This window comes from Capra hircus, chromosome 28 (assembly GCF_001704415.2).
Source record: "Capra hircus breed San Clemente chromosome 28, ASM170441v1, whole genome shotgun sequence".
In the NCBI taxonomy this organism is placed as follows: domain Eukaryota; kingdom Metazoa; phylum Chordata; class Mammalia; order Artiodactyla; family Bovidae; genus Capra; species Capra hircus.
Window position 1 is genome coordinate 27,488,411 of NC_030835.1, and position 13,425 is coordinate 27,501,835.

Sequence of the window (13,425 nt, forward strand, 5' to 3'; positions counted from 1 at the left end):
GTAGCAATATCGATGCTGTGGGGGAGTATGTTTTTTCTCAGTACAAGCAATTTATCAAGTGCCTTCATCTTTCCCGGTCAAAACCAGCACCTGGTAACTTACATACTTCTTTAAAAGACCTCTTTCTCATTTTGCGAATCTGTACACTGAGGATACCCGTGGACACATCCAAAAATCACATCATTATCACTGTCCATGGAACCTGGCCAAATTCCAATGGCAACATCACAATAACAGCAACTATAACAATAGCTGCCATTCATTACCATTCTGCCAACAGCTCTTTATTGAGCACTGACTATGTGTCAGGCAGTGTTCTAGAAACCAAGATACACCAGTGAACAAACCAGTAATAGTCAGAGCCCCTGAGGTTTACATTCTGCCAGCTAATGGCCTAGATAAATTATACAGGTTATTTCATGTAATAGCCACAGTGTGCACAGGTCCCTATGGAGTATTAGTATTACTGTTGTTGTTATTCCTTTTTCAACAGATGAGGCAACTAAGGCCCAAAAAAGATGAAATAATTTGCCTGAGTTACCCTGTTAGATGTGGGATTGAAACCTAGTTCTGTCTGTCTCCAGAGTTTTTCATTCATGTCAAATACAGACCAGACACTGAAGATAAAGAGGTTACGCGAGGCAAACTCAGCATAGCGGCGAGGCGGCTGTCTTAGCCAGAGCCCTGAGGTGGGAAGGGGACTCAGGACCAGGAGCTCTGTTTTGGGGCACCAAGTTAAAGAGGGCCCCAGAGAGGAAGAAGGCAGACAGAACAGTCAAGCCACAAAAATCAGAGGGCTGAAAAATTCTAGCATTTTAATTATATAACTTTTAAAACAAAGTACATAAAATTGCTCTAAAACGAGAACATCAAACAGCTCTAGTTTTAATCTGTTTTCCCTTTGCGACATAGCGCTTGATCTGAAAGGGAAAAATAGCTGATGTAATTAAAAGGGATGGATTGCATTACAATCTCAGTTTCAACTTCAATGATTAAAGTTTTTATAATGCATTTGGTATGATTAATGACTCACTGTGGGATTAATACAAGACTCAGCCTTAAAAATATGAACTTTAATACGGCAAACATAATTTGTTTTAAATAAGACAAGTTGACTCAATGAAGAAAATGTACTTGGCTTATAAACAACATAAATCTGTTCAAATATGGGGAACCCTAATTATTTTTAAACCAAGACTCCCAGGCAAAACCTTCTTTGGTTTGAATATTTGTTAGCTATTCTGATATTGGTTTCTAACTATGCAATTTGGATCTCAACTACTTAAACATACACAACTGTTCAGGTTTGTGAGCACAAATGTGGGGATATTTGTGATCGTAATATTTCAGTCTTTAATAAAATACCAAGTAAATTATGGGAAAGTCAAATCCCAATTTACAGCACTGTAGACAAAAAATTCATTTACTGAGCATGCTCGGACAAGGTATGTGCAAGAAGGCGTGAATAATAGTTTCGAGCCCTGCATCTGGCAGTGGGCCAGCCATGAAGATCAACACAGCCCATGGGGAATAGTTATCTTCAGATCCCATTACAAACTGAGTTTAAACATGTTACAGCTGCTAAAACTGGAAACTGCTCTCTCTATGTAGACTTACTAAAATAATATGTGGCTGCCAAATACCTGCTTCCCACTGTAATATTACAGTTAATGTTTATATAATAAAAAGCATAACTAAGCAGAAGAAGAGAGAAAAAAGCAATCCTGTTCATACTTGAATGTATTCCGTCTCATCTGTGAAGTCCCCAACATTCCCCTAATTGCTTTTATCTGCATAGTTCTGCCAACGACTTCATTCCCTTCAACAGCGGCAGGTTGGGGGTTTTTGTCCAGGAGCAAAATGCACTGAATATTTTAAATTAGGAAGAATATGTTAAATTGACTTTAATGAAAACATATTTTTATTGTTAGGACAGATAGGTTTGTTTTACTTTTGTTTGGTTGCCATGGGAACCCAAGGATCATTGAAGCCTGGGTATTTCAATGGTTATTGTTTGTTGGTACCACCCTCTCCCCCACAGCTCCATTCTGTAATTGAGATGGTGACACCAGGAGGGGCTCCCTTCAGCATTACCTGAGGGTGGGGAAGGACAGGAGAGGAAGCAGAGACCAACAGAATCACATACATGGCCGCTACACCACCAGTCACCACTCTCCCACAGGTCCTGAGAGTCCTGAGCCAACCCAGCTTTCTAGATGGGTGCTAAGGAGATTTTAATTTCCTTATACAGTGCTGCAAGTTGAAGAGGCAGGGCAACATTTCTATTTCATTTCTTTTCCCTTTCTTTTTTTTTTTCTGCCCTTCACTCAACTCAGCAGCTGGCTGGACGGCAGCAATAAAAAATACATTTCACTTTGCTGGTCAAAGGCCTGAAGCCAGAAGCAAGAAATCTGGAATTAAACGTTTCTTGTATCTGGAAAGAGGCATGACTAAGGTAAAACTGAATCCAAACACAAACGCTGCCTGTTCAAGGCTTCCAGAGTGGGGGTGTGTGTGTATGTGTATAAAGGTCAATTGAGTGATTTTTTTTTTTTTCCTTTCTAAATCACTGAAAGATAATTATAGTGGCTCAGGGAATAAAAGCTCCCAAAATAAAACAAGAAAGGCAGCAGCTAAAAGGAAACAAGTAGAAATATGACCAGCTAAACCCTGAAGAACAGCTCATGGTCTCTCACCCAGCACACAAACAATCACTGTTCATATGGTGATTTCCGTTTGGTGCGATTTTCACCGAATGTTTTTTCAGTTACCCTGTCATGGTACAACACAATTACTCTGCAGGATACGATCTTATCATCTGATTATTTTACAGCACAAAAGGACGAAGGCTAGTATAGGTTCCTAAACATTTAAACGTTTAACGTACATGTGATACCATTAAAAACAGGGTAGCCAACCTAAGGTCAACACTGCCCAACGCAGGAAGCACTGTATAGAGTTTAGTATAATGCAAAATGACTGTGCCTTGCAGAAGATTATTCCTCAAATATTTGTAATACAACAAAGATTTAATCAGCTGCTAAACTGTACAGATAAAAGCAAAAATGCATTCAGCCCCCAAGAACTCATTACACAGGAGAAATATTTTCAATGGGCTGCAACTCTTAAGAATGTGGTTTGGGTTTTTGATGGGTAGAAGTAATAGGGAAGAGAAGCAATATATTCATTAGGAAATCCAGAGAGATTCCCCGCCCCCCGCCGCCCCCCCCGCCCCGATCTAATGTAGTCTGAGGATTGAAAGCTAGGCAGATAAATGGGCCTCTACTATTACCCAGATTTCACATTTCAGATTAGCAAAATGCTTATTTATGATGCCATTAATGGATCTGAAATAGGTAAGCCACTGTGTATTAAAAAATAACATTTTTCCATAGGCATAAGATTTGTAGCAGCATGAGATTTTATTTTTCCCTAGGAATAATACAAGAACAACATTTTCCACCCCAAAGCAGAAACAGTAGGGGAGCCTTTTGCTATCATGGAGATTCTTATTAAATTCAGTCGCTGTGAAAAGCAAGATTTTCTTCTTCCTTCTCCTTTTTTTTTTCCTTAAATAAAGATGACTTACAATCAGCCCAAGTTAAAATTAACAAATCAATGGCATTATAACCTTGATTTATTAGCATCTGAGCCACTAAATTATCATCATACAAGAAATTGCTGGTTTGAAAAGATTTCGGCTTTGTTAAATCTCAGGTTAAATAATGGTGCTCAGTATACTAGGGTTTTAGATCTGCCTCATCTGATAGTATGAAAAATTCAATACATTTCTCTACAGCAGAAGTCAAGGGTCAGCAAATCTATTACTGTAATGTAAGTAATCTGGCAACCTGCCAACTCTTTTTCCCTTTTATTATTATTTTTAAACACGAAGGCAGATAATTTTATATTTACAAATTCTGAAATCCTCCAGGGCCTTGCCTCTCTTTCTCAACAAAAAGCAGCAGCCTCACATTCAAGAAATGTATATGGCACATGTCCTCATCATTTGCATTTCATACAAAAGAAGCAAAGACCTTCATCTTTATGAAGCAACATTCCCCTCCCCTCCTCATAGGCAGAGGAAGAATAATGTCAGATCTCATCAGAATGAGTGACCACTAATGTCTCCTGTATTGATTAATGCTTGCATGGGATGACTGAACTTTGGGGCCAAAACATTTAGCAAACAGTGCTTAAGAGGAGAAATGAGAATCCATCTATTTATAGAGCTTTGAAAAATGATATTATAATAATGTCTGGGACTGATTCAGTCTGAAGAGTAGGAGAAGCAGCAAATCTTTAGGGTTGCATCTGAACCTCAGATTCACCCTAGTTACTTCACAGGCACTTTTCTGCTATCAAATCAGTCAAAAATTCCAGGCGTAGAGATCTACCAGTGCCCTTGGAGCAGAATATTTTAGGGGCAGAGGGAAAAATGTTGGTGTATGTATCAGGACACAAATGCTGCTACTACTACTATACTAAAAAACTATAACTAGTACGTTTTTCCATGTCAGTAAAAAAGAAATGATACATTGGTTCCACTGGGGCTTCAGACCTGATATGATCCCAAATGGAGTCATTATACCTTCAAGTTGACTCCAGGGCTGATAAATTCTAAGGTTTGGCCGGACATTTCCCTTCTCAGCCAGAAACTGAAAATATACAACTTTGCTGTGAAGTGTGGGAAGCAATCTTTCACCAAATATGGAGCCAAGAGAAGGCATGTTTTTCTTTTTTAAAGGTAAAGTACACAAACTTGTTAAGGTTCCAGGAAATACGGTAAGTTCTAATCTCACATACTGTTCACCTCCAGCTCAAGGTGTCAGACCATCACTCTAAAAATGGAGAAAGAGCATTAGCGGGGGCGGGGGGAAGCTAGGTACCCAAACTAAAGTCTAATACACCAATGAGCTATGTCAAGGTGAGGAGAAATGGGAATGTTTCCTCAGGGGACACAACACTGGTTGAGTATAATGGTAACTGGGCTGCTCTTTCCTGTCCTTTAATAAGCCAAGCTCCATCTAAGACAAATGTGGGCTCTGGATGAAGATCTCTACCATTTTACAGTGTGCGTTTCAGTGGAGCAGAAAAAACTGGTGTGCAGTGTGGGAGGAGCAAAGTATCAGTAACAGAGAGGAGAAAGAGGACTTCGGTGTCACCTTCCAACAGATGAAGATGTGAGCTCAAAGCTTTTAACAGCAAACCATGGAAGGAGGTGCCATGCTGACAGGCAGGCCACGGAGAACAAGTCAATGGCAGGACCCTCCTGAGCAAAGAAAATGGTGGGAGAACACAACATAGGTTCTGTGTAAAAGACTTAGGTTAAGCCATGAACTACCAAGGGTAAACTGTCCAGAGTTCTTTGCAAAGGAAGTAGGTATAAAGAGCATCATTTATATTCTACCCTAAGATACCAAAAAGGTATGCAGCCCCTTATTGTTAACAGCAAAACATGGCCCCCTGTCTTCAGAGAAATCACTTCCTTAAGAGAATGATTAGTTTACCAGGGGGCTTCATTTCTTACTCAGGGGGAAGCCAAAGATGAAAACCTTTTGAAGACACTAATAGTCTCCATTTGCCCCTGGAAGTGGCAGGAGGGGTGTTTCTTAGGCCCATTCATGACTCTGATACGTTCCAATAGTCGTGGAGTGACTGTGAACCTAACTAAGCAATGAAAGGAAAGACGTATTGGGATCCATCAAATCAGTGGCTTGACTCTCATGAAGGAGGGTCAGTGAGACAGAGGAAGGTCCAGGATGACAGGTCCCTGAACTGAAGGTACATGGGCTGTGGGGGTAGGGGATGAGGTCGGAGAGTGGGGAAAGAAACTTCTGGTTGTCTTACATATTGATGAGGCATTACAGTATTAATAGCAGCTGGGTCATATATTAAATTCCTAATAACACCAGGCCCTTTGTATACCTATCATCAATTTGTTGAGGAAGAAACTGAGGTTAAGTGTGAAATGACTATTAAAGGACTAGTGAAAAACATACAGCTATTGTGTGCCAAAGTTTGAGTTCAAATACGATCTGCCTCTCTGACCTGTCTTCACCTCAGAAAGGTAGCTGAGTATCTTCAGAAATTATCTGAGAAGCACCAACACTGGGAAGATACCGAAATGATCCCTCCTGGGTTAAGGGAAGTCCGAGCTCCTAAGGCAGAATCAGGGTGAGCACCCTCCGTTTCTCAGAGCCAGCAGACCTACAGAATACACACGTGGCCGTTCCACCAAGGGTCACGGCAGTCCCGCAGGAGCAGCCCTATGGCTGGCCACTGGCCACTGCTCCTCGTACAGTACGCCAGGATAACCACACCATCACTCTCCAAAAGGTGGTAACCCTGGATGCACCCGGCACAACCTGACGCTGGATGGTAAGAGAAACTCGGGAATCGCATCTCCCACGGACCACAGCCTGCAGCACTGAACTCTGACCCTGTCTGAGGCCCCCATGGCCTCCCCAGCTAGACTCTGCTCCTCGTGCTTGACTCCTGCAGTGCCTCCTTGCTGCTTCTAAGAGGGTCTAGACTGGCGTTGGTCAGTCCCATAGCTTTCCAGTGAAGACCACATTGAAGAAAGTCGACATGGATTTAAGAAAGGCTGACTTTACATCCCAGGGATTAAAATATGTGCTCACAACAGAGGGCATGGATGGTAAATAGCAACCCAGGCTTCCACAATGCCCCAGCAAAAGCCGTAACAATTCTTCTCAATTCAAAAACAATGACTGACTCAGAATCAAGTTGCATGGATCTGTTTCAAGGGCAGATGAACATTATTTCAAGAATAATAGACAAATATAACTACAGTATTTTCAGCATGATGTGTACCACCTCTCCCCATGAAAGCAGGCAGTGTCCATACATAAAAGCAGATAAACAACTATTGCACCGAATTCCCATGTAAGTGAGATACCACAGGTTCCAGAGCTTCTGAAATGTTCAACAGTCTCCCCAAACATGTATCATTTTGATCCAACTTTGTAATAACTTGTAGGAAAACAAAATGTTCCAAGAGGTTTTCAGTGGAAGAGTTAAGGATATATTTTAATGGTAAACAATTACATTCTTCTGTCATCTGATACTTTTTTTTCCCCTTTCTTTTTTGGAAACATGCTTTCTGAATTTTCAATAGTGCCTTTGTGAAGGCATCTGTTACTCACATAATTGAAAAGATGTTTGTGCAGTGGCATGCTTGAGAATACAGTTATTTAATCTTAATGATAAAGCCCTGAGGACAGAAAATCATAAGTAGAAACCTCTTGTTATTTATCAAAAAGAAAAAGGGCTAAGACACCTAATCTATTCTCAAATTTAAATTCATGCTTGATGAAAACTATCAATAAAACCTGGAATCTGCAAAGTTTCTTAAATACTACAGTGAGGTTCAAAGGGGGCTGGGTGGGGGGAGTAGCAAGAAAACAAAAATGAGACAATAAAGGAACTTGACAGAGAAAAAACTGCTGTTTGGCAAGCCTTTTTTGGGTCAAACAAAGAACTTGCTGTAGTTTATAGCATGACATACACACTTGATTAGTTTGTGCCTGAGGGTGTTTTTACACTCAACAGTGTAAACTCCAACTTCTAATAATTACAACTTGCATTCAGAGGCAAATTTAAGAATTTTTAAATAGAGATTTTTCAAGGGCTGTTGTTTATTCATTAAAAAAAAAAACAGAAACCAGTTTTTCTACTCCAGGCCCTGGCTACGGTTTTGTTTTCCTTTTTAAAAGTTTCTTGAAAAATCCAGGCATTGGAAAGTTATCAGAGCATTTTAGGCATGTTGAGCGATACAGAGAGAGGCTCTCATGAAATTACCTGACCGTCCTTTGGGGAGAAATTCTTTACTGATGAGAAGCTGCTCCAGGCATAGGGCTTACATCCACCCAATTCAGGTCCCTTATAAGAACAAGCCTGAGGGGGTATCATTGGAAAAGCAACAGCAATACCTTAGTCTGTTTATATCTCAACACTGTGTCTTATAACAATTTGGAGGGATTGCTGGTTGCCGGTAAGGGCCTTCTGTGGGTGTGGGGAAAAGGGAGGTGAGAGTGTCTCAGTGGCAGTGTTACAGAAGTGTTACCAACAGAGTGCCCCTAGGCCAGAGCCCCCATTACCAACACAGTGTTTACAAAGAAGATGCCAAGTCCGCAGACTGGCTGACCCTACATGGATGAGGATGGTGCATGCTCTCCCTACTGGACCTCAAGGCAAGAGACTGAACAGACGCTGAGAGGATAAACTGTGATACCTGCCTTTGGTGCATCCGGTTTGGAAATTCAGCCTTAGAACTCTACCGACAGCCCCTTCCAGCACCTCATTCCCTACTTCTTTGTACACATATCCTAGAGAAAACTGTCCTTTTTGTTTAGATTTAATTCATTCAACCCCTAATTCTTGATATGTTCATGATGCTATACTGGGTGCACTGGTAAGTCTCAAGGAAAGCTAATACCACATGGTCCTTGCCCTCAAATATAGTTTCTTTATTGTTTTTGAGTTCTACAACTGAATTATTTTAAGCAGTGTATAGTGATCTACCTTAGATTCTAACCTAATCACTTTAAGATCCAGTTTATAAATTGGTACAGCCACTATGGAGAGCAGTATGGAGGTTCCTAAAAAGACTAAAAATAGAGCTACCATATGATCCAGCAATCCCACTCCTGGGCATACACCCAGAAGAAATCATATTTGAAAAGATACATGCACCCCAGTGTTCATTGCAGCACTATTTACAGCAGCTAAGACATGGAAGCAATCTAAATGTCCATCAACTGAGGATGGATAAAGAAGATGTACATATATACAAAGGAATATTAGCCATAAAAAAGAATGAAATAATATTTTTTGCAATAGTATGCACAGACCTAGAGATTAGCATACACAAACCTAGAGATTATCATACTGAGTTAAGTCAGTCAGAGAACAACAAAAATCTTATGATATTGCTTAAATGTGGAACTTATTTTCTTAAATGATGCAAATGTACTTATTTGCAAAACAGAAACAGACTTATAGGTACCAAAACAACTTATGGTTACCAAAATGGAACATGGTGGGGAGGGATAAATCAAAAGCTTGGGATTATCATATACACACATTATTATATATAGAATAGATAATCAACAAGCATCTACTGTATAGCACAGGAAACTCAATGTTCTGAGATAACCTATATGAGAAAAAGAATGAATATGTGTATTTTTACAACTGAATCACTCTGCTGTATACCTGAAACCAACACAACATTGTAAATCAACTATACTTCAATACAAAGAAAAAATCCAGTTCAAATTCTAGATTCTCCTGAAAGATTTTGCTCATTTCACTTGGAAATTCTCTTCTTTCTTTGATTTCTATTACTTTGTGACTCAGCTGGTAAAGACTCTGCCTGCAATTCCGGAAACCTGGGTTTTGATCCCTGGGTTGGGAAGATCCCCTGGAGAAGGGAAAGGCTACCTACTCCAGTATTCTGGCCTGGAAAATTCCATGGACTGTAAAGTCCGTGGGGTCGCAAGAGTCAGACACGACTGAGCAACTTTCACTTTCACTGAACTTTATTTGTATCTATTACAACTTACATAAGGTTTTTTTTTTTTTTAAATTTTATTTATTTATTTATTTTTTAAATTTTAAAATCTTTTTTAACTCTTTTTCATGTATGTATGAACTAGAAGTCCGATCATAAGTAAGCCAAAGGTCACAGCACCTCCCAGTTCTAATGAGATGCCATACTGAGAATTCTGAGGCTGAGCCTGGGTTCTTGGGGAGCATCATCACGTTCCCTTAACAATCTCTTCCATGAATGTGGTAGCATGGGCACCTCCTCATTGTTTGCACCCCAATCTTGGTAGATGTTCAAAAAACACCAATTGGCTCTTGAGGTCAGTAGCAAAGGAAAAAGACAGTCAATCAAATGGTAAATCTATCCCACCCAAGTAAAAGAAACTGGCCAATAGGAGAGGGCTTCTTACCAATTTCAAAAGTCACCTTAGGCACTGTTGATAGACTGACACTGCCCTCATCCCAAGAAATACTATATGCAACATCTGGAACAGCTTTGGATCTTCTGAGTGACACGAATGAGAGGCATTTACATGGGAGCAAGCCAAGCTGGTGAAAGCCCATAAACTGTGCTCTGAGGCTCGGATGAATGGAACAGGAAAACTGGACGTGAGAGGAGTTTTGCCAAGCGTATGAAGACCCATCCCTGAGAAAATGGAGCATGTGGAACAAGTCAGCCCCAGAAGGTAAGGTAGGGTCGATGGGAAGCCACAGGTGTCTTGCTCAGTTTGAGGAAGAGTATACAGATGAAGGGTGCCTTCCTTGCCCTCCCACTGCAGGCCGTCTAAGCAGAGACTGGATGAGCTCAGTGCCAGCAGTCATTCAGTCTTTGCAGAACAGGGCAGCTGGCAGGCTATACTGTGCCTACAGGTGTGTTTAGCTTACATAAAATATTTTCAGAAATATTGGAGCCAATATTTGTAAGTTGGGTGATTTCACATAAAAGTCATCTCTAAGACATGGAAGGTCTGGAAGCACTGAGACTGCATCCTCCTAAGGCAGCAGGTGTCGGCTGATCCTACTGGCCTCCCTGGCCGGGCTGTGTGTGCTTGTTTCCTGCTGCCCAGCCTGGGCTGCCTGTGCTCACCATGCTACCTGCCCCCATCAATGTGGGAGTTTGTGACCACGGATGTGGAGCGTTGCTGCTGCAGGGACCCTGGATTTCCTATTTCTGACCGACACATTTGTAAAACACCATAAAAAGGAACTGCATCTTCCCTGTAGCTCAGACGGTAAAGAATCTGCCTGCAATGCAGGAGACCCGGGTTCGATCCTTGGGTCGGGAAGATCCCCTGGAGAAGGGAATGGCAACCCACTCCAGTATTCCTGCCTGGAGAATCACATGGATAAAGGAGCCTGGCGAGCCACAGTCCATGGGGTCGCAGAGTCAGACATGACTGAGTGACTAATACTAGAAACAAAAATTTTAAAAGACATACAACATGCATAGCCTCATTTTTAACAAAATTAGACACACACAAAATTATGCTGGTAAATTGCTCTGTAAGTGTCTCAATGCTTATTCATTGCTGCCCTGTTCACAGGAGAACCTCACTTGAGTAACACTGTCTAGAGGATTGCTAGAGGCTGCCTCAGATCTGTGCAGCCCACCTGTGGCCTTCAGAGCTGTGTGCTAATTAACTTCAAGGGCATCAAAATGAGCAAGAACACCCCACATCTTGTCCTAGACATGAACAGAACTGTAACTCCCCTTCCCTTGGCTTTTTCCCACAATATGACTAGCTGAGTTCCTCAGAACCTGATGTATTTTTGGCATTTTACCTTAAAGCATATTTCTTAACTCAAAACGTGAACCTCCCACACCCTGGGTTCCACCTTCAGAGAGAAAAAGGCTGAAGCTGCAGCTCACTGTCACTCGGGCCCTGGCCAAATGCATGGGGCTTGGGTGCAGCTCATAATGCCCCCATCCCCCAACCAGGAACTGCAAAGGAAGCCAGCGGCACGACAGTCTCACCCAAGGAATGCTTATGGGCAAAGCACAAGGGTAGAATTGGAAATTGGGCATTACATATGCAAGAAGATGAGGCATAATTGTTCATTTCCCCCACAAATACATTTGTTTATGATTTTGATTTTCTAAGTACTCAGAAAAGCACATCATAAAGTACTTCTGTCTTAATGCTCCTTTTAAAATCCCTAGTAACAGCTTCATGTGCTCCATAGAAACAGACCATGTAATTTATTCAGGAAAATTAAAACCAGTAATCTGGTATTCTGTGTAAAGACTTTTCCCCCCTTGCATGTGCTTAAAAAACATTAAAAGAAAAAGAAAACAAATCTGCATGTGAAAACAGCCTTTAAAATGAATTACTACACCAGAAAATCAAGCTAAGAGAACTCTTTTAAGGTAACCATTTTCCTTTCTTGTTGCCTTACAGATAAAAGAAACTGATTTGGGGCATCTTAAATAAAGAGTTGGACAAGAAAGAAAACATTCCACCTAGAAGTGTCTTGCACAGGAGGAGGTGGGTATTTTTCTTTGCACTGTAATCTGCAGTAACTTTATCTATAAATCCTGAACAAGAAATGTCTAGAATGACCACACTTCATAAGCTTTGCTGAGTTGAGATATCTACACAGCAAGTCTTTCGATGGGGGAACATTAATGCTTTTTATATTAGTGATCATCCGTAACATGAGCAATTAAGTACAGTACTAATGGACTGTGGCCAGGAACCTGTTACTAATATTAAAAACTGACAGAGATGAATAGGCTTGGAAGCAAAACTAGGCTGACAAAGACATTTTTATGAAGTGCTTGGATCTATTTGATTTAAACCAATCAGAGGCAAGTTTTGGACAAGTCGGGCCTTCAGCGACAATGATGTATTCACAGGCATTGTACCATTTCAGCTATGCCTTAAATAAAAACACTGACTCTTTTCAGCAACCTGTACTTTCATTATTACACTCATTAATAAACCAAAAGTGTCCGATTAATATACAAGTAACATTTACTGAAGACCCAGCTACTTTTTTCTTGTTGAAAAAAGAAAACATTTACTGGAGACACGAACCACACTGCGTGAAAAATAAATCAGTGGATAATGCATAGTAATCACTCACTGCTTCTCCATCTTCTAGGAAAGCAAAGTTGGTGGTAGGGAGATAGAAGGAGCTAGTCTCTGTATTAGGGTGAAAACGAGAGGCCAAGTACACGGGCAGCAGAGCACGAACTCCAGTCGGACTCTAAGGGCATCTCCAGGCTAGATGTTTGCTCACAAAATCCTGGCCCTTTACAACTCCTTGAGCCTTCTTGAATACGACGGCCTTTCCCCAACCTAGTCATTTCTGTCTTAATTGTGTGAGCACAGCCTGTAACTAGCAAGAATGAATGAAACCTGCCAGTATCACCCAACACAGTTGTAGCCAAGAGCTTGAGCCTTTTCTTTGACCTGAGCATAAATGGTTCAGGTTCCGGGACAAATATGGGTGTCCTCTTCCCTTCTCTGGCAGAAACATCAAAGAGAAGACATCTAGAGCAGCAATTCCCAGGCATGTCTCCCCACCACAAAACACAGGACTATGGATGATTCCTTTGAGAACACAGTTCAAATGAGTGAGAGTGGCATTATGGGAAGCACAGTCTGATTTAAAACACACACACACACACACACACCCCTACCAAAATTTGCAGATGATTTAAACTATTATAAATGATTAATTATTCATGACACCCCTTATAGTGATCACAACAGTGCAAAACTTAGGTGGTGAAAGGAAATGCCTACTATGAAACTCTTTGAGGAAAACACAGGCAGAACACACTTTGACATAAATCATAGCAATATCTTTTCAGATCCACCTCCTAGAGTAATGAAAATAAAGATA

General features: G+C 40.9%; 1 protein-coding gene across 2 annotated transcripts in view; it reads right to left on the minus strand.

Moving 5' to 3' along the window:
• ARID5B (AT-rich interaction domain 5B) overlaps positions 1-13,425 on the minus strand; it is a 192,181-nt gene that overhangs the window by 9,509 nt on the left and 169,247 nt on the right. The window lies entirely within an intron of this gene.